Below are 22,726 nucleotides of genomic sequence, written 5' to 3' on the forward strand. Positions count from 1 at the left end.
AAATAATATCTGTAATATTTTTACCATACATCTGAGATCACAATCAGAAATGAACAAACTTCCTGACATAGGCGTAGTATGCATATTATAACATTTGTGCTCAATAAATAACATTGGCCAGTCTATAACAGACTTTAATATTTGTGCTCAATAAATAATCATTCCTGATTCATCTCACTTATTCTCTTCCTCTGATGTGATTCTTCTATACTTTTAACCCTTTCATTCTGAATGTATCCTTTTTGGCACCCTTGTGCAATCAAAAGGTGGAAAAAGTATCAGTATTCAACAAAAGCTGTCTAAGGTACATTTGTACAATAGAAAAACAAAGGATTTAGAGTACACATCATAACACAAAATCAGTACATCCACAATAAAAAAACACTCAAAAAGCAAAGGAACAGTGCTTTTATTGCTGTTCTTCATCTCAAAGTCACAGTGAGGCCTTCAACACTGAGCATAAGAACTCTCACCTCACTGCAAGTTTAAAACTTCCCATAGCACCAGTCGAGTGGAAATTCTTTGCAAACTGAAATAAATTTGGATAGACTTTGTAAGATGTTACACCACCAAATTGAGCTCAGTACAAAAAGAAGGTACTGGAAAGTAGAACATAAACAAAGTGGTCATCACATAAAAGTTCTAACATCCTCTCTACAGATAAGTTACTTTTCAACATGTTCTTAACTCTGAGCAAAAAAAAACATAGATTAAACCATGTAGAAATAATGAAAGAATTGTTGACGCTTTAAAAATAACTTAAGCCTTGACACTAGATCCTTGAAGTAAACAAATCTACAAACAAAAATCCCAAAATATGTCATTACAACTGTGAGAAAACTGTAACCATGACAAAATATTTTATCACTAGGGACATCTGGAAATTATTTCTGACAGGAAAATGATGTTTTTTCAATATGTCATAATGTAAGAATTTTCCTCATAATTATCCACACTGTGTGTTCTAGATTTAACAGAATTAAGCCATAATTCTCAGGTCAAAGAATATTATGATTAGCTGTCTAGAAGGTTAATCTTTCTTTGATTGTTGCAATGTTGGAGAATTATTTCACAAATGTTCAAGATATAAGTGGTATTTGAAATTTGGAATGTAGTAATTTTCTGGGATTTGGCAGTAGTGTTTTATGACCAGTATGCTTTGGTGTAAAAGATTTATTGGTAATCACCTGTCATTCTAGGAGAAAACAGGGGAAACGTTTGGCTCCACAAACAAAAATCAAAGAAAAAATAATTAGAAAGCTAAAAACATTTTTTTTCTCTTTAAATTACCAATTGATAGGTTCCAATGGTTCAAAGAACTTTTTTTTCTCTACTTTAAAAGTTATCTGTAAAACTTTTCTTGACATTCACTGGTCCTTATTTGGAACAATAATAGAGACCATAGGTCAAAATTGAACAGGGACAAACTTATGAACCTTTTGTAGGTCCAGTTCAATTATAGTTATTTTCTTTATCATTTTTCCAGAATATTTGAAAAAAAAAAATTGAAGTAATAGTTAAGCTATCTTAAATTGCTACTAAGGATTATCAAACACAATTTAGTTCCATTGACCATTAAAAAAACTATTAAAACAAGAATGTGTCCAAAGTACACGGATGCCCCACTCGCACTATCATTTTTCATGTTCAATGGACCGTGAAATTGGGGTCAAAAGTCTAATTTGGCTTTAAAATTAGAAAGATCATATCATATGGAACATGTGTACTAAGTTTCAAGTTGATTGGACTTCAACTTCATCAAAAACTACCTTGACCAAAAACTTTAACCTGAACGGACGGACGGACGCACAGACGGACGCACAGACGAATGGAGGCACAGACCAGAAAACATAATGCCCCTCTACTATCGTAGGTGGGGCATAAAAACAAGAAACTGGAATTTTTACTTATTTCGTTAGATTAGGAATAGAGGATAAATGATTCTGGTTGTGTGATTATTGAATTTGAAGTGAAATGATATTTTTGTGAAAGCTATTTAAAATTTGTGAAATATATTTTGACAGGATTGCTTCCCTTAGAAAATGTGGTAGATACTTAGTCAGCCGTAAGAGGTTGAGCTAATGAAGAACTTATTTATCTCAGTCGGTATATGTACTGCCTTGTAACACAGGCATCCTTTAATAGGTTCCTGCCCCGTTGAAGACAATCAATTTTGTAATAAAATTCATGCTCTCAAGTAACATTGGCCCTTAACTAAAAAACCGACGGTGAGGGTATGTTTGTGTCAGAGTCATAATGGTATGATAACTCGTGAGGTGGGGGAAGTGTGACAGGATTGCTTCCCTTAGAAAATGCGGTAGATACTTAGTCAGCCGTAAGCGGTTGAGCTAAGGAAGTACTTCTTTAGTTCAGTCGGTATAAACGCTGCCTTATCCCTGTTTGAGTCCCAGTAGAGACAAGAAATTTTGTAAGGAAATTCATGCTCTCCAGTTACAAAATCTTTTTCTAAAAAAGATCTTTTTAACCTCAAAATTGGAATAAAATCAGTTGACAAAACATATCTATTGTGCCTCCTGATGATGATCCATAAAGCAGGAATAAATAGCATTTTCTCTTGTATTGTTGTACATTTATTCTATGCTGCTGAGAAAAATAAAATCAATAAAAATCAACTGACAACAAGTTCATAATAATCTACAGGCATTATTATATTTTGTATGTAACAATAGCTGTAGTCTATATTGTTACATTCTGACATTAGCCAAGTCAGCCACCCATGACCAGACTACCGCTAGGCTATTATGTCAACTTCCGAGTGTCAACAACAAATTGTCAAGCAATTACCGACAACATACAACAAACTCATTCTACTGCTTGCTTGGCTTAATTGTTTACACATGGCTGCAAAAAATGTAAAAAATTGTCATCAAATTTCTTGTCAAAGGAATAGTACGCAACATTATCTAAAAGTTGTGGTGGTATAATTTTAAGAGGAAATAAAAAATAAAATTGTTTTTTTCCTTTCATGAAGAAACAACACCTTACAGGCACTTGTCGCTGAAAAGTGTTAACTATATACCTTTATATACATTTTTTACAGGTAAATATAGGTACAAAAAAATGAGAGAAAAGTGCCTGTGGAAGACCCTCAACAATGAGCAGTCTAAAACTGTTATCATTTGGTTTTTTGTTAAGTTTTGATAAGTTTCTACAATAAGGAATAGTTCACTTTGCTGTTGTTATCAAAATATGCACATTACTTATCACTTTATGGTAAATTATCTCTGTTTTATAGACTTTTATTGAGATAATCCCCAGCAGACGACAGATTTACTACTACATAATAGGTAACCCTTGCCATGAGAAGTGTGCCCCTTGATATAATATCCCTCTGTGTGGTATATATTATTATGTGTAAATATAAACAATATCTGACATCCAGAGGTCAGATTAGGCTATTCAATGTCACTCAGCATCAGATTTATCTAGGAACTACTGTATACCTGTTATCTACTGTTCCTAAATAGGTGTCATGATTAACACCTTATTATCAGATACCTAGCAAGTTCAAGTGATAAGTCAAAACAAAGGATATTTGGAAGAAAAATGCAATGTTTTGTCTGTTTTGAGACATTTCACAATGATAATTTTTTTTCTTCTAAGATGTCTTTAACCTGTAAGGCCTTTTCAGGAGAAAAGGGTCATGGCATTTGTTTTCATATCCAACAGCTGCTAACCAGAGAGATTTTATATTTGGAAGAGTTTTAACCTTTCCCAAACTTTCCACCAGTCTCTGATATCATAAAGAGTCATTTCTCATACATTTTTGGAGGGATCTTTTGCATGAATATCTTTTTCCCTGTCAATTCATTGCGTAAACCCCTGAGGGTTTACGCAGTATATATTGGACGAGTGATGTAGTCTTTCGGAACACCGGATGTTAGTCGGAACACTTCTGGTCTTTCTATGACCACCTTTCAAATACATGCGCAATAGCTATGACCACCTTTCAAATGCATGCGCAATAGCTTACAAATCTGTTGAATATGCATTAGCATCTTAAGTTGCTATAGAGATATTTTACGTATGATCTGAAATTTATTATGATATAATATTTTCTTGCACACGATTACAAGCTGCTAATATTAACCTACATGCGTAGTATTTTAATTAGTCAAACGATGTAACCAGCTGTGTTTAGATATGAGATAAAATTTCATGTAAACAATGCGCTTTATATTCTGAACGAGAATAATTAAAAATAAAATCTTTAGAAAGAGTTTTAGTAGCATTCTATTTTAGATTTTACGTTTAGTGAAGATGTACATGTTGTAAAAAGCAAGCTATTTATTTTTTTATACTGAAATTAAAGGGAAGTCTTTCTTGCATATGATTAAATTAGTTTTTTTTTTTGGTTAAATATTGCAACTTTAATAAAAAAAAAAATGGTTATTAAAAATAAAATTAAATAGATATTGAATATGAAAAAATAAAATATTTTGAACGAGAACAATTAAAAATAATATCTTTAAAAAAAGTATTAGCACTTTTTGAAATTTTACGTCTAGGATAGACCAAGGACATGGAAATATAATCATAAATACGTGCCTCAAATAGGTGTAAAAACGAGGATTTAAAAAAAAATCGTTTATTGAAAATAACGTTAAAATTAATTATAAAAGTTATGTCCGTATTTATTTTCATTAATATTGCAAATTTAAAGTTATTTTCTTTGTTTAAATATTGCAACATTATTTACTTTTTTTAATAACCTCTGAATCCTTTTCGTCATTAAAATGCGACTGATAAGTATAGATATTCAATATGAAGGGGGAAAAAATAACCGTGACTGAAATCTAAATCTAAAATTTATTTTAAAAAAAATACACATTTGACCATGCAGATGTAAGAAATGATACTTCAAGCAATGAAACAACGAATTAAATGTGCCACTTTAATTACGACTGATAACCTAAAAATGAATCAAGCATGCATTTTTAGCAGACTTAACCAGGTCGGCGATAAGATATCGAATATAAAAAAGAAGATATCGGGTTTGGTGTCAATGAGACAACTATCTGCAAGAAACCAAAATAACACAGAAATACAAACTATGGGTCACCGTACGGCCTTCAACAACAGGCAAAGCACGTACCGCATAGTCGGCTATAAAAGGCCCCGAAATGACAATGTAAAACAATCAGTCAAAAAAGAAAATTAACAAAGTCCGTATCATCGTATGCGTAACTTAGTTGCTCACCAGAGGAACTTTACGCAAGCGTTTAAACACGCGTTCCATAAGTTTGAAGTACGTCGAAATGCAAAGGTATGCGCTTGGTGAACGCTTTTACTTCAGGAAAATTTAAATGGAACATAAAAAAAATCATTCAGCTCAAGCGTTTGTCAAACGTATATACATGTACCTGTAAACTGCACGCACATAATATACACGCTACACGAGCGTTGAAAACGCTACAGATAAGTTTTAGACACGTTAAGGGCACATTGCATACAAAAATACTCGTCGCCTTAAAGCTTTTATTTTGGAAAAGAAGTCCGATACGGGTGAAACTTCATCAAACCTACAGAAGATATTACACCCTCTCTAACCATGCAACATGGGACTAGACATAGAAGTACAGGAACTACTCACATTAGTTTGAGCTGTACAAGATCTACAAAAATATCCCGCCTGCCTCAAAGGTGCATATAGGATCGACCATGGTCCAGCACTAATGATACAAATACCAACCAGAGTTACAATGACGTGGTAGTAAGTCTTTAAAGGCCACCGAGCGGCCTCCAAAAATGAAAAAAAAACCTACTATTTAGTCGGCTATTAAATGCCCCGACCATTAAGATTTAAAAACAAAAATCAAACAAAACTAAACAGCCTTATTGATAACAAAATAATTTACGAAAACAACTTGACCGACATGAATTATGAACAACAACCACTGTACTACATGTTTCTGGCTTTAGAATGGACAATCCGACATTGGCACATAAACAATGTGGTGGCCATAAACCCAACCCTCCAAAATGAACCAAACCTTAAGGACAACACATCGCAAGAAAAAACTGTAAAATATCAGTTGCAATTCGCGTCCCTAAAATTATGGGTACGGTGCACAATAATCACTTACATAAAAACAATAGACACAAATCACTGAAATAATCGCACTTACCGAAAGCTATTTCAAAGCTAGTGAACATGTAGACGAACCAGTGGACATAGACGGACTGGTAAACATGTAAACAGACGGGCGAATGTGACAGACTTATTGACAAACATTCACATATAGACAGACCTGCAGTTGGGAATGTAGGAAGACCAGGAGAAACGCTAAGGTACGCTTTACGCACACCCAATACACGCTTTAAGCTCGTTGTGCACACGATACAGATATGATTGACAGGTTGAATGCATCAAAATTACTAGCGTTTTGGTAGCGTGCATGATTTCTTTTTACCTCGGCCGACGTACGTCGGATCTATACGTTGATGTGTGAAGCCGGTATTACATTATTTAAACCACTAAACAGGCAATGTCAGTTTCTAATTCTTATGCACAACAAAAGTAATATAAGACAATACATCTTTATTAAACAATTATCTAATATCTATATAATGCCAAACAAGCATTTGGGTTTACGATTGCATTTCTTTTTTTAAAGAAAGCAACTTGTTTAACATATTAGAGTTTACCAATTTGGAAGTCTCTTCTAATAATCTTGTTCAATTATTAATTCAAGGGGGTTATATCAATAACAGAAATACTGAACTCTGATGAAAGTTCAAAACAGAAATTCCCTAATCAAATGGCAAAATCAAAAGCTCAAAAACATCAAAAGAATGGATAACAACTGTCATATTTCCTTGATAACTCACATACATTTTGATTTTTAACTGCAGATCATAATGTAGAATTATAAATTTCTGTGAGAAAGTTCTTACTCCAGTTTATCAGAACCTGAATACATGTCTTTCTAGTGAGATATTTACAACTTATGAAGAATGCCACCTTGATATTGCAGAATCTAGTTATAAACAGCTGATTTTGGCTACCTGCTGAAAATTTTTGTATAAAATGGAAATAAATCTGCATGTTAAGATAACAAACAAGATTCTGACTAAATCTAATCAAATTTATAAGGTACTAATGTATAAAAAAAATGTTTAACATACCACCCACAAGTAACTTCAATTTTCTCAAAGCTTTTGAGCTTTTGATATTTAATAAATAATTCATATGTAGACAAACACAGCAACATAAGTATAAATGATAATTGTTCATTAAGATAGTATTCATACAATAAGTTTTGTGCAGCATACCTCTCACTTTGCTTTGTTATGTTTGGAGAGATCTCAGTGGTTTAATCAAATTGCAAAATACTAAAATTAGTATAGTGTTAATCCTAATTTTAGGGAATTTTGTGATTGATTGTTGTTTTTTAGCACCACCTTCGACACTGTTGGGTATGGTAGTGGTCAGATCATTTTGATGGAGGCAGCAGGGAGTGACAGTTGAGAACTACAAACCTACAATAGACAATCCTCATCAATTCAGATAAGAGTTGAATACACAAGGGGAGGGGCTGGGGCTGGGTTCAAACTCCAAATCTCTGTGTAAACAGGCTAGTGGATACAGTACTAGTAGTTCATCTACTTAGACCACTGGTCAAGTGAATTTTGTGTTATTTGTATTTGTTTTATATAGTATCACTTAAATCATTTTGGGCTGTTTTACTTTTAGTTTCATAGATTTTAATCTTTTAGGGAAATGAGGTAATGAAAACCCTTTCTTAAATTGAATCTTTTCGGCACAAAATGTGTCAATAATTTCAATTTTTTTCTTTTATTTCTTGTAACAGTTTATACATTCTTCAATTTAAAAACTATAATGAATATAAAAGTGTATTGTACATAAATTGAAGAACCTACTTGAGTGATTATTATTCTATAATTGACATACTTGATATAAATGCACTCCATTGTCGCCAAAAACCTTATTAATGTCATGCTCTCAGACATTATTTCTTATTAATACTGCAAATCTACTTAACATCATTTTTTAATGCATTGTTTCCTGCTGAGAATTTATAAAACTTTGACTTTAAAATTTGTATTTAGCTATAAATATAAATTATCCTGGGATTAAATTAAGGAATTCCAAAATAAAAAAGTCTTTTTCTTTGAATGAAAGAGTTGTAAGCACAGATGCTCACCTTAGCATACATATTTGCTATTTGTTTATTATTTTGTTAATTAGGCTGTTAAGTTTTTGGTTTTTATCAATGACAATGCAGTATAGGTTTTGCTCATTGTTGAAGGTGGTATGGTGACCTAGAGTTGTCAATTTCTGTGTCATTTGGTCTTCTGTTAAGAATTGTCTCATTGGCAATCAAACCGCATCTTTTTTTATTGTAAGAGAATGTTGCTTAAATCTTTTTGGAAAATTTAGAAATTTTACAAGTAACCAAGGTACACAATTGAAACAAGAATGTGTCCATAGTACACGGATGCCCCACTCGCACTATCATTTTCCATGTTCAATGGACCGTGAAATTGGGTAAAAAATCTAATTTGGCATTAAAATTAGAAAGATCATATCATAGGGAACAAGTGTACTAAGTTTCATGTTGATTGGACTTCAACTTCATCAAAAACTACCTTGACCAAAAAACTTTAACCTGAAACTCGCACTTTCATTTTCTATGTTCAATGGACCGTGAAATTGTGGTCAAAAGTCTTATTTGGCTTTAAAATTAGAAAGATCATATCATAAGGAAAATGTGTACTAAGTTTGCAGTTGATTGGACTTCAGCTTCATCAAAAACTACCTTGACCAAAAACTTTAACCTGAAGCGGGACAGACGGACGGACGAACGAACAGACGGAGGGAAGAACGCACAGACCAGAAAACATAATGCACCTCTTCTATCGTCGGTGGGGCATAAAAATGCTAAAATAAGGACCATGAAGCCTGCAACATACAACTGATATCTACATTTATCTATCAGAATAGTTAATAACATTAATTTATAATACTAATTCACACTGGCAAACACAATCAAGTTAGGAATGTCAACGAGTGCTGTAATACTTGAGTATCTCTCAGTTCAGAATGTCCAGCATCCAATATAAAATTGATACTCGTTTTATCAGACTTTTATTAAGACCTCAATACTGATATCTAAACTTTGTCATAAAAATTAATAGATTAATCATATTGTAATTCCTATCAATTGTTTTCTTTTTAAAAATTTACCAAAGTAACTGTTCATTAGTTCTAATTTCATATTTTTTTAGTCAGAGCATTAAAGTCTCTCATCACAGATTGTTTGCAGGAGTTTCATAGAAACAAATTTGATTCAAACTTTTGAATTGATTTTACAATGCTTAATTTTATGAAATTTGTATTCGTATCTAAAGTGCAGTTGACATTTTAAGATTTCATACGGAACATTCACTAAATCTAGTTGTTTACTTTTACTTCCCTCTTTTTTAACTTCAAATTCTGGTGGACTTTTGGTCTATAGAAAATCTCATCTAATCATTTCTGAAGTGTACCTGTTTGACCTTCGAATATAATTGAAAATCTTACTTTTTCATCAAAGACAGATTTTAAAGCTACAAATGCTTTGTATATAACTGGTGAAAAGCATTTTTGACATCTGAATTGTATTTATTCCTGCTGAGAAAATAAACACTTATCCTTCACAAGATACATCATTCAAAACATATGTTGTCTCAATATATCACCTCTGGTGCTTATTAAAAGTTTGAAGGGCTAAGCAGATCTAAACAGTGCATTTCCTCAGATGCTTATTACAGGTTTAAAGGGTTAACAGATTCCGCTCAGTGTTTCTTAGCACTTCAGTTTCATTTTTTTATAGGTATACAACAGCTTCTCAATAGGAACTGATTTAATTATCTAATTTCCTGCCCAGTCTGTGTCATTACAACATTAAGCTTTATGGTAATTGGACATATCATTTTAACTAATTCCATTATAAACTAAGGACTTAGAATAAATTTTTGTATATTAAGATCTATATAAGAAATTTTATATCAAATATTGATGATCTTTAAAGAAGACTTACACTTTTGTTATGATTAAAGTGGAAAGAGAAACACTTGAACACTTTAACAAATAGGATTTAGACATCTTTTTTATACTGATACAGTTCCGTATTTCTAATATGTTATTTAGTGTAATGTACTTTAAACGAAATAAATTCCATTTCTTGTCACCAAGACACTTACAACAGATTTTTTTTCCTGAAACACTAAAAGCTTTTTTAAATATACATGATTTACAAATAAAGCCAAGTGTTTACAAAAACTTAAGTACGATAATATATTTTAGATGGGGATCCTGGAATTTGAAAGGGGGAAAGGGGGGTGGGGGTGGTCTGGGGCCCCAAAACTAGACAACATTTTTGGAGAACATGTAAAAACTTAAAAGTCTGCCCGTTTCCATTCTCAATTTTATTGCATTTACAGAATTTTAATAGTATAATGGTATATGATTTAAAATTTTTAGATATCAAATCAAAATGTTTGCATCATTGTGAGAGAAAAAAACGTGAATGAGTTTCCAGCACTTACAACAGAATAATAATCATATCTAAATAAGTTTTTTCAACTTATATCTATACATTTATTAACTAAGAAGATGCCTATAGTTTTATCTATTTTTTCTCATTACAAATTCCAACAAAAAAGTTCCCACAAAAAAGCAATTTCTCTAAAATTCAATAACTAAATGGAAAGAGTCAATATAATCACAACCTGAGAAAGCTATCAATCAACTTCCACATTGTTTTAACTTCTAGCATTTAAAAGATCAATGCCGACTCAATATATATACAATCTTATTATTGTAACAAACAGAATCCACTTATAACATACAGTGTCAGTTCTGATGAAGTTTTCCAGTTCATTTTATGTCAGACTTAATATTTCATAAACTTGATACAATAAGTCTTCTCAACATTACAAGGTTAAGTAATTTTTCTTGAAAAAAATAGTTCCATTAGCCTTGGGTATAATAAGCTATTTTTTCAGTTTATAAAACAATTTCTACTGACATAAAGGAGATTGACTTGTGTGCTTTTATATATTTAAAACAGTATTCTCTTCAAAATATATATAGATATATGTGCAGGCAGATCAAGTTGTCATAAAAGCATTGGTTTAAATCACTGGCACTTGTCTCAGAAAGAAAAAAATCCTGTATATCTTAATATAACATAATATAATTTTATATTACGATATATATGATTTTCTTCTGAGACATGTGCCTGTGATTCAAATCCTACTAAGGGATGGACAAAAATTTGCTTCTGTGCAGATGTAACATTGCTAAGTTTTTATCACAGCCATGTATACCTGTTTCTCTAATTTTTACAACAATGTACAAGATTTATCCTTTTTCTGACATATTATGATTATTTTTATTTAATCAACGTGTGGTTCGATTGATCTCAGTTCCTCATTTGTCAAAATTTGATTATGATGTTGAAATTTCTTGTTTCCTCTGAATTTCCCATTGTGACGGCATGCATGTCACCTAAATAGTTCAATGATACATTTTAATTAAAGTAAGAACCATAATTTTTTTTTTTTGTAGTTTTCCTAATTCGTCTGCAGAATCATTGAATACATTTTATAGAGTTTCAAAATAAATCAATTTCAGCAACTAGAAAATCATATTTGTCACTCTTAAAACATATTTGTGTAATCATTTGATTGAAAAACTGACTGAATCTCAAGTCAATATTTTGAAGAAGCATTAAACTCATACAGGTGAATTAGTATTTTGCATAGTATCTGATTTGACTAATAAATAATTGATATAGAGAGGTATCGAGCCATGAACGTGGAAGGTTTCAAGCCAAGGAATAGTTTAGTTAAATCTACCTTAAATATTGTGGGAAAGTTAGGGGTATAATAACTACTAGTATGATATAACTTTTTCGAGAATAATAAATGTAATGACATAAATATTTTCATAAAAAGATTCAAATCCTTGAAAAAAAAATAAAAGATTATTTATTTTACAAATAAAAAAAAATATTACTAGTGATAAATGAGCTATATTTGGTCACATTTACCCTTTAAAATTTACCATCAAAGTTGAATTTTTGTTTGGTTCTTTTTGGTCCTTTTCAGTTCTATGCTCTTTTTGTACATCATTGGGCCATGTAGTGATTTTAACACTGATGCTTAAAATTTCTAAAATAATCTACATAAAACATTTTCTTCAAAATATTAAATGAAAGATGTTAAAATTGACTTGTATATTCTTTTATTAACAAATATATACTGTAAACTTCCAAAAAGGGAGATAACTCTTACAGTTTAAAAAACAGGATACACCAAATTGAATTTCTAAAATCACATATTAGCTGACTTCTGATGAAATTAGATTTCAGTCTACTGTAAAAGTAGATACTTACTTAAAATCACATTAGTCTAAGATTCATGGCCTTAAGCAATTAACAGACTTAAATCTGGTTAAATCAGAATATGAATTCATTTTGCTTCATCAGGAAGGATGTGATGATAATTAAAATGTAAAATTAATTTTATATAACATCAGAGTCAAATACTTATATAAATCTTACCTTTACAAAGAACTTCCGATATATACATATATCTGTTAATCCTATATTTCCAAAGAACTGTCACTAAATAAACTACTAAGTGTATAGAGTATGTGCTGTATGGTCTTTATCTGTTATGTCACAAGGCAGGAACGTAGTGAACGATATAAACACATGAAGTGACAATGTTCAATCCAGATCTCTACGTACTCCAACTACATTCAAAGTGAGAATTAACTGTATTGTCCACATTAACTTGCCATCAAGCTTGCCTGGTACTGATGTAATGGGATGTAACTATCTCACTCAGGGAATATTTCTCCAGTACAGGATAGTAAATCATAGATCTGTAATACAAATCATACTAACATTGTATTAACTATATCAATGATGTTCTACACCAATCATTAGACTTGGCACCACTGTAAACCACCACTATCACATGCATATATAAATTTGTATATGTCTTATTCTGCACTAACGATTATTGACAACAACTACCTTTTTACTGTAAACAAAAAAGAAAACACATGTATTCACATATTTTTCAGTAATTAATTTTGGGCAACTTCACAGCACTACAAAGATCTAAACAAGATTTTGAAATTTAACCTCCACGAAATGCACAATATATCTTCATTAAGCACTACAAACTTTATTTATACATAAGTTATACATACTTGAGGAAACTAAACAAACATAATCTTGATAAACATAACAAATAAGTTTTGAAAAAGTTCCAGTTTATGCACTAGTGGTGCACAGCTTGTGAGGTATATATGTTATTTTTACTTCGGACATATATCTACATCTATCTGGTGTGGTCATTATTTTCTAAGTTATGACTTCCTCCCTTCAGATTCTGATTGAGTTTACAGAAGCTATTGTTTAGACAAAAACCATAGCATCATTCCCGACATTTTTGACTTTAATAATCTCATTAATAGGTTTCTTCATACAGTATAAGTTGGGCCATTCCAATTAATTTTTTGTTGTCTATTGTTTAGACGAAAACCATAGCAAAAACCATAGCATCATTCCCGACATTTTTGACTTTAATAATGTCATTAATAGGTTTCTTCATACAGTATAAGTTGGGTCATTCCATTTAATTTTTTGTTGTCTAGACAAGCATTGTAGAAAGAGTAATATATACATGAATAATTTCACTTGCAAATGAGGTAGAACTTATTACATAAGAGTAATATTTGTAATGACAAGATGCAGTACACCAGGCAATCATTATTTCTGAAATCCCAGAAGAATCTTTATAATAGATCTGGAATTCTTTGTAAGTTTTGTATTCTTATATAAATGATCTGATCAAAATATAACATATGTGATGCAGCTTCATCATGTTTTTTCTGACCTTCTGTTCTTAAGCCAAGATTTTGACCTCTTTTTTTTTCTTTATAATATTAATATATTTTCATATAACTTCTTATTATCAGCCATGTATACTTTAAATATTGAGTACGTTGTAAAAATAAGCGTAAGATAACCTTTGTAAATGCATGAAAATAAATATGATATTATTCTTACCTATGGGAGATAACTCATAAAATGCTTATTCCACAATTATAATTTTAATTACAAGTGTTTATGCCATTTCGTAAACAGTTTCAATGCACAAAAAAACAAACAGTTTCAGTTTTTAAAATAATTCTGTGAATCTTTCAAAAGAAGAAAGAATGAATAATCAGGCATTTTCTTTTCTCCTTTAATTTGAAAATCACAAATATTACAAATCTATTAAATAATACCCTCAGGTGTTCACCATTTAGAATTCAGTCAGTTATGAGTGATTATATCTTTGCATTTCTCTAACATATTTGCTGCAGTCCATCAATTTTCTCAGGAAAATTGTCAGAATTTACAGATATTTGCATTAATATTTAGATTTTAAACCTACTCAAAAATATATTTTTTTGCCACATGTTGTCTTATTCAAAGACATTGATCAGAGTAAAACATCTTTTGGGTTATGATTGTATTTAGTTTTCAAAAATACTGTACGTTAAAGTTAAAGGATTGAAAAATTCTACTACATGTATTTCTTAAATTTGAGGGACAAATAGTAAATGTCATTTCAAACCTTTTTCTCTACATCTGTATCAGTATGTTTTTGGCGGAAGCCGTAAACTGTAGCGCTTCAATTCACAGATAGTATCTAATCTAACACCTCAACAAAGACAAATGTACTCACAAACCAAATGGCAGAAAACATCATTATAAAACTATCAACAGCACAGACATATAGGCATTCAAAAGTCAAACTTTTTTATTTTATTGTTGAGTGTTGAAATCTCTGAGGCATAAGAAAAGAATTTACTAACTCATCCCAAACTTCATTTGTCATTAGGTTGTGTTGGTATGATTTTAACATCAATTTTTCAAAAAATGTCCATAATCAGTACCATAAATCATGTTTTAATTACTCTGTAGGGATCATAATCAACATGGATTACCCTTCAATGTTGACAAATTGTAGATAGTCTTATTTTACATTACCAGTATATAATTGGTTCTATTCTCTTTACAAATTTTCACTTAAAATGACAATTTCTTTAATATAAAACTAATGCAATTTCTACTGGCTTATGCATATTTTCATTGTGTTTACTCTATTGTGAAAGCAAATTGAAAAAAAAACACAACATACAAATATGAATACTGATTGAACTGTTATGTAAAACATTATACATGCAATTTATAAATACCATAGGTTGGTGATCCAACTAGAAGGGTTTCCATCATTCCTGGAAGATAAGCCATGATGGTTAATAATCCATAGCAAACTTCTCTGATTTCTCATGGGAAAAGCTGATGTTTTCCCTGCAGGATGTGCCACATTCTTTGGTGAACCATGCTGAGACTCCAAGGAGGGGGGTACAAGTTTGGTCAAGTCATTCCATTTTGATGAGCCACAATGTATCATGAACCATGCTGATTTCCTAAAGAGGAGACAGAATTCTTGTGCAGTTATTAAAAAAAAACATGATGAGCTAAGTCAAAATTGAACCATGCTGAGCTCAAAAAATGGAGGCCTAGATACTTTTTTCCAGATCTTCCTCTAGGACAAACCATATTTCTTTTCCAATAAAGAGGAGGCTTATCCATTCCTCTATAATAAATCTCCAAAGATACAAAGAGAATATAAATTACTGTACAGGTTTATAACTTAACTTATACAGATGTTTGATGATTTTTTCACTTCTCAGTCCTTTCAATTTGTGTTTAATTTACCTGCAGGTTTTGCAACATTTGTTAGGTATGAAAATCAATGATATTCAGGTTTGAGTTTTAGTTTGTTTTTATGTTGCAATGTAACACTGTTATTCAAGGTTAGGATCAGCGCTCCCATTTATATCTAATTCCTGACACACTCTGTATGTACCTGCCCAAATTCAAAAGCCTGTAATTCAGGGGTTGTCATTGATTACTGTATGATCTTTATATTTTGTCCTGTTGGGCATTTTAAAAATATTACTTGCTTTGTGGTATGGGTTTTGTTCGTCATTGAAGGCTGTATGGTGACATATAATTGCTTAAATCCAGTTATATGGACTATGTTGGATAGTTGTCTCATTGGCAATAATATCACATCTTGGCAAATTTACCAAAAGTTTTATTTTGTAGGTTGGAAATGTTATTTTTCATTCCTTAAGTATTTAACCAAAGCTTCAAATTACAGGTGCATGTATGTTATTTTTAACTAATCTAAAAAACCTAGAAGTAAATTCATCAAAAAGAAGGTTTGCAAATTCAAATATATGTAACTTGAGTGGTATATTGCCTCAATTGTATTTTTGTTTTTGGACTACAACTACAGACAGAGGAAGTTTTAAGGATACAATACATAAAACAAAATTATACTATTATTAGGGCAAAGATACATAAACTTACTTATATATGCATCATTTATTTACTAGGAACGTTTTATCTAAACTGAATAATTGTTGACAGATATGGAAATCCTGATATGTCTATATTATAGACTACAATTTGGTCCTATGTCTCCGATAAAATAATGACATAAATATCGCTTTATATTCTTACATGGTAGTTATATATTAATAATATTCATAATAGTCTAGTTTTTATATCTAAATTATGTTCTTCGTACATAATTGTGAACTCAAAACGACAAGGAAATCAAATTTCCTTTTATAAGTCTAAGGAAAGGATACTTCTGCGCCTCGTGCCGACTGGACAATTCAATTAATGATCAGTTAGTATGTGTCAGACAGGACCGGTTTTATCTTTAATTCAATATACATTTCTTGATGTTAACAAAGATATCTCCTGGGCAATAATAACATACTTATTTGTAGAAATCAAAGTTAGTTATTGTCTGAAATACTCCAATCAAATCATATCTATACAGAACATTTCAAAGTATTAACTCAGACAATAGCTAGACTGTCCTCAGTTTTATGGTCGCTGTCAAAACAACACCTAAGAATAGTAATGATATTCAATCTAATTGGTATGGGTTTAAGGTCCTGAGCAGAATTCCATACAAAAGAACTTCTATTTTGTTATTCTAAAATATATCTTATGTAAATTACAGAATGTCACTAACAGACTTGTTAATAGAAAATAATTGATCTTTTTATTTTCTATTTCAAAATTGATAAATTCCTCAAATAGTACATAGATTCTAAAAATGTAGTTTAAAACAAAAACTTTCCCACAAATGTGACCATTATCAATGGGTACATCTTTATAAATCAAACTTTTGCTTAAGTTTCAGAGATATAAGTCAGAGATATAAGTCAAAAACTGCATTTTCCCCCTATCTTCTATTTTTAGCCATGTCTGCCATGTTGGTTGGCTTGCAGAGTCATCAGACACATTTTTAAACTAGATACCCTAATGCTTATTGTGGCCAAATTTGGTTGAATTTTTGTCAGTTGTTTCAGCAGAAGGCTATTGTAAAACTAAAGGCTAAAAAAAATTACGAAAAATTATCAAATTTGTCTTTAAAGGGCAATAACTCCTTATGGGGTCAATTGACCATTTTGGTCATGTTGAATTATTTGTAGATCTTACTTTGAACATTAATGCTGTGTACAGTTTATCTCTACCTATAATAATATTCAAGATAATAACCAAAAACTGCATAATTTCCTTAAAATTACTCATTCAGAGGCATTAACTCTACAACGGCTTGTCTGCTTCTACTGAAAATTTCAGGACAGATAGATCTTCACCTGATGAAAATTTTAACTTGTTGTCAAATGCATTAGTTTCAGAGATATAAGCCCCAAACTGCATTTTACCTGTATGTTCTATTTTTAGCCATGTCAGCCATGTTAGTTGGAAAGCAGGGTCATCAAACATATATTTAAAATTAGATACCATAATAATGATTGTGACCAAGTTTGGTTAAATTTATCTAAGTAGTTTAAGAGGAGAAGATTTGAGTAAGATTACAAAAATTTACAATAATGTGTTCAAAATTTACTATAAAAGAACAATAACTCCTTAAGGGGTCAATTGACCATATTGGTCATGGTGTCTTATTTGTAGATGTTACTTTGCTGAACATAATTGTTGTTTACAGTTTATCTCTATCTATAATAATATTCAAGATAACCAAAAACTGCAAAATTTTCTTTTAAAATTACCAGTTCAGGGGCAGTAACACAATAAAGGGTAGTCCGATTTGTCTGAAAATTTCAGGGCAGGTAGATCTTCATTGATTCATTGGCTAAAACAATGCCTAAAAGATGAGACCCAAAGGTCAAAAGGTGGTGCCATACCTTCAGGTACCAGTCTGGTATTACAACTCCAAAACATGGAGGGAAACAAAATAGTGCATTTCTTTCTGATTTTTTTTCTGAACTCAATTTTTTCTGTTTGATTATAGGTTTATGCTGAATTGAAACATATATATTATATAGACTTTAAAAAAATCTTGCATCTTTTGGGGGATATCAATCCAGGAAAGTGGAAGGATATCATGTTTACTGGAAGTGGTGGGGCCTAGTAAAAACAGCAAACAGAAAGTAGAAAAAAAAAATTTGACTTCAGGTTTACGTAACTTATTATTCTTTGTGGCATGACCCACTTTTTTTTCGATTAAATCACAATTTCACATTAGTACAGACATGATATGAACATGAAATTTTTTTCTATGTAGCATTTTTTATTTTTTTATTTTCAAAGATCAGCTGCTTTGCATGTAAGCCTATGGAGCAGTCAATTACAACCGACTGCAACCTTCAGGTGATGGGTGCAAAAACAGTAAAAACATAATAAACACATACTTATTTTGTAAGTTATTTTCTTTTTAAAAAAGACTAGTATTAGAATAATAATGAGATAATCAGTTTTTCTTTGTATAGATATCGTACAATATTAGCCGCTCAACACAATGTGAAGCTTTTAAGCTTGTTCGCTGGGCTCTCTCGCCAAAAAGGTTCACATTGTGGCTTGCAGTTAATATTTTATGATATCAATGTTAAGAAAGCCTGATAGCCTATACTAAACGAGTACCAACTCAATAATGTCACAATCAATGAAATGAGAACAAGATGGCAGTTACGACAATGGAACATACCTGTTTTCATCTGTTACACAGATATTCCATAACAGTCTGTAAAATTGTAGATGGGATGACTTCAACTTTACCTCTTGGTTTAGTAGCTTCCTTGCAAGCAGCAACCCTCTCTATAGGAAATCATGATGAGAAACAGTCTTTGAACTATTTCATCAACTAAGGGATAAATACATGTACATGTACTCCATATGCAAGCCCTGCTGGAATGTTTCTACAAAGAAAAGTGGTTTCCTTTATTTCAAAATCAATTGGATAGATGGATACAACAACTTCACCCAACTTGGAATTATCTAGTGAGAGCACATCATCTACATTTGTATATAGTGGAATATGAAGTTAAATCATAATGCTGCTAGCTTATTTATATTCTTCATAAGAAACTCATAAATGAAGTCAGCCTTATATGAATAAAGAAATAAGTCTCCAAGAAGAGGAGCACAGTTGGTTCCCATAAGAATGTTGATAATTCTTTTGAAAACCAATGCAACATGTAACACATATGTTGTCAATCAAGAAATCAAGCATCTTGTTAATATCATTTGCAGAATATGTTGTGTTTTATTAAGGTCATCGATAGACCTCTTCATGAACTTTTACTAGATCAACTTTTGTAGGATTTCATCATCCCCTTTAGAAGTCATCTCCCTTTTATTGATTTTTTCATTCTAAAGTATGATTTTTTCCTCCCTTAAAAAAAAGATATTTGTATCTACATTGGCCATTCTAGTTTTTAAACATAGTAAGGCCAATTCTTTCCAACTGTTTCAAAGTTTTGAATGGGAAATACTTGTGTAAAGGGTAGAAAACTGAAATGTGTTTATACTTTTCCAAGAGCAAAGAGTACTCTTACAGATCTTTGGAATTTTCCTCAGTTGTATTTCATTTCAATGATAGTTTTTCTCAGTCTAAAAGACATCTAGATCAGAATACAACTTTATTGCTTCCTGTCAATTTATTTTTATTTTTGCAAATGTTTGTTCCTGCATTAAGTGTTGCAGCATAATGATTTTTATCCTATATTGAGCAAAGTTATTTCAGTTCTTACCAAGTCAGGTTATTCATTATCAAAGTCCTCATGCCACCCCCTCCCCCAAAAAAAATCAAATGTGTAAAGGGACAAAACTCAAGAACCATAAAAATGATGCCATTAGATTTCAAACTTGATCTGTGTAAAATGTTTTAATAGGCATTGTGCTTCCTTAAGTTTCGGTACATATCGTTGATACAAACTAAAGTTAGAAAACGCATAGAAAAATTCAGCAACTTTTTCATTTTTAAAGGGACATAACTTTAGAAAGGCAAAAGTGACACCACCAAAATTCAAACTTGATCTGTGTTTTGTGGCATTATGCATTGTGTTTAAGTTTCATAACACTTGTTTAAGGCAAACTACAGTTAGAGAACAGAAATCAATTTTGTGATGTACGTACATATGAACCGAAAACAAGGATAAAACTCAATGCTCCCTCCACTACGGTATGGCATAAAACAATAAAAATGTACATCCCCTTATTTAAATGCAACAAAGCATAAATTAACCTATTTTTTATTCAACCTTGAACAACTTTTATTCCATGGGGTTTAAATAACATTTGCTTCCTGGGATTATTACCTACAGTTGTAAAAGGTGAAAAGATTAGAGAAAACAGGAAATATGAAATATAAATAACCATTTACGAACCATTCGTTAGAAATCCCTACAGCCTATAAAAGTCACATGGCTTTCGTTGAGGGAATCTTGTAAATCATTTGTTATTTATTATAACTCCCAATAGTAGCAATGGATTGCTTCCTGTCAAATACTCACTAAAGATCTTCCAAATCCCACTTATATCTCTAAAATCATTCTTTCAAGAAAATGTTCAATATCGGTAAAATTAAGCTTAATAAAACCATAAAATGACAAGTGTCTCATTACAGAGTATAACAAACCAAAAGTTATATTTCACAATCAATTTAGACCTTCCTTTTTCCTGATGAAATGTGAACTTTTTGACAAATAATATCCTAAGTGTTAATTACGAGTGACATTTGTTGGGCTTATAATATAGATTGATTCCAGTAATAGAAGCAGGTTCTTTCCTCATTTACCAAATTGGATGAATACTGCTCAATTTTTCAAATTATAGAAGGAAACACAAAATTAAGCTATATATTAACTGATTCTGACAGTAAAGGTTATTGGACTGAATATGTATATACATATTATAAGAGAGAAATCAAGCTCAGCAATCCTAAAACCTTAACACAATAAAGGGGATAGAGAACGAAGTAAGCTTCTATCTGTTCAGGCGATCAGTTTCATACTTTTGCTATCAATTTATTGAATGTAAAATTCATACTCAATATCTTACAAGGCCAAGGCTGTTATTGCATCTTTGCTAGCTAAAGGATTTGATCCAGTCCCCTCCTGTTAATTAAGGCCATGAGGGAGCTATTGTATTGCTAACAATAAAGGGGAGAAAAGTGAGTAAGAGCTTCTATCTTTTAAGGCCATGAGGGAGCTATAGTATTGCTAACAATAAAGGGGAGAAAAGTGAGTAAGAGCTTCTATCTTTTAAGGCCATGAGGGAGCTATAGTATTGCTAACAATAAAGGGGAGAAAAGTGAGTAAGAGCTTCTATCTTTTAAGGCCATGAGGGAGCTATAGTATTGCTAACAATAAAGGGGAGAAAAGTGAGTAAGAGCTTCTATCTTTTACGGCCATGAGGGAGCTATAGTATTGCTAACAATAAAGGGGAGAAAAGTGAGTAAGAGCTTCTATCTTTTAAGGCCATGAGGGAGCTATAGTATTGCTAACAATAAAGGGGAGAAAAGTGAGTAAGAGCTTCTATCTTTTAAGGCCATGAGGGAGCTATAGTATTGCTAACAATAAAGGGGAGAAAAGTGAGTAAGAGCTTCTATCTTTTAAGGCCATGAGGGAGCTATAGTATTGCTAACAATAAAGGGGAGAAAAGTGAGTAAGAGCTTCTATCTTTTAAGGCCATGAGGGAGCTATAGTATTGCTAACAATAAAGGGGAGAAAAGTGAGTAAGAGCTTCTATCTTTTACGGCCATGAGGGAGCTATAGTATTGCTAACAATAAAGGGGAGAAAAGTGAGTAAGAGCTTCTATCTTTTAAGGCCATGAGGGAGCTATAGTATTGCTAACAATAAAGGGGAGAAAAGTGAGTAAGAGCTTCTATCTTTTAAGGCCATGAGGGAGCTATAGTATTGCTAACAATAAAGGGGAGAAAAGTGAGTAAGAGCTTCTATCTTTTAAGGCCATGAGGGAGCTATAGTATTGCTAACAATAAAGGGGAGAAAAGTGAGTAAGAGCTTCTATCTTTTAAGGCCATGAGGGAGCTATAGTATTGCTAACAATAAAGGGGAGAAAAGTGAGTAAGAGCTTCTATCTTTTAAGGCCATGAGGGAGCTATAGTATTGCTAACAATAAAGGGGAGAAAAGTGAGTAAGAGCTTCTATCTTTTAAGGCCATGAGGGAGCTATAGTATTGCTAACAATAAAGGGGAGAAAAGTGAGTAAGAGCTTCTATCTTTTAAGGCCATGAGGGAGCTATTGTATTGCTAACAATAAAGGGGAAA

General features: G+C 31.7%; 1 protein-coding gene across 1 annotated transcript in view; it reads right to left on the minus strand.

Annotated features, from left to right (window-relative positions):
- The window catches only part of LOC139526816 (neuroglian-like), a 124,899-nt gene extending 105,545 nt beyond the window's left edge, over positions 1-19,354 (minus strand). Inside the window, exons 1-3 of the mRNA XM_071321970.1 lie at positions 19,144-19,354; positions 15,296-15,710; positions 12,597-12,922 (exon numbers count right to left, since the gene is read on the minus strand). The gene's annotated coding sequence lies outside the window, so the exon portion shown is untranslated. The remainder of the gene's footprint in view (positions 1-12,596; positions 12,923-15,295; positions 15,711-19,143) is intronic.
- Positions 19,355-22,726: the final 3,372 nt, after the last annotated feature.

Source organism: Mytilus edulis, chromosome 1 (genome assembly GCF_963676685.1).
Source record: "Mytilus edulis chromosome 1, xbMytEdul2.2, whole genome shotgun sequence".
NCBI lineage: Eukaryota > Metazoa > Mollusca > Bivalvia > Mytilida > Mytilidae > Mytilus > Mytilus edulis.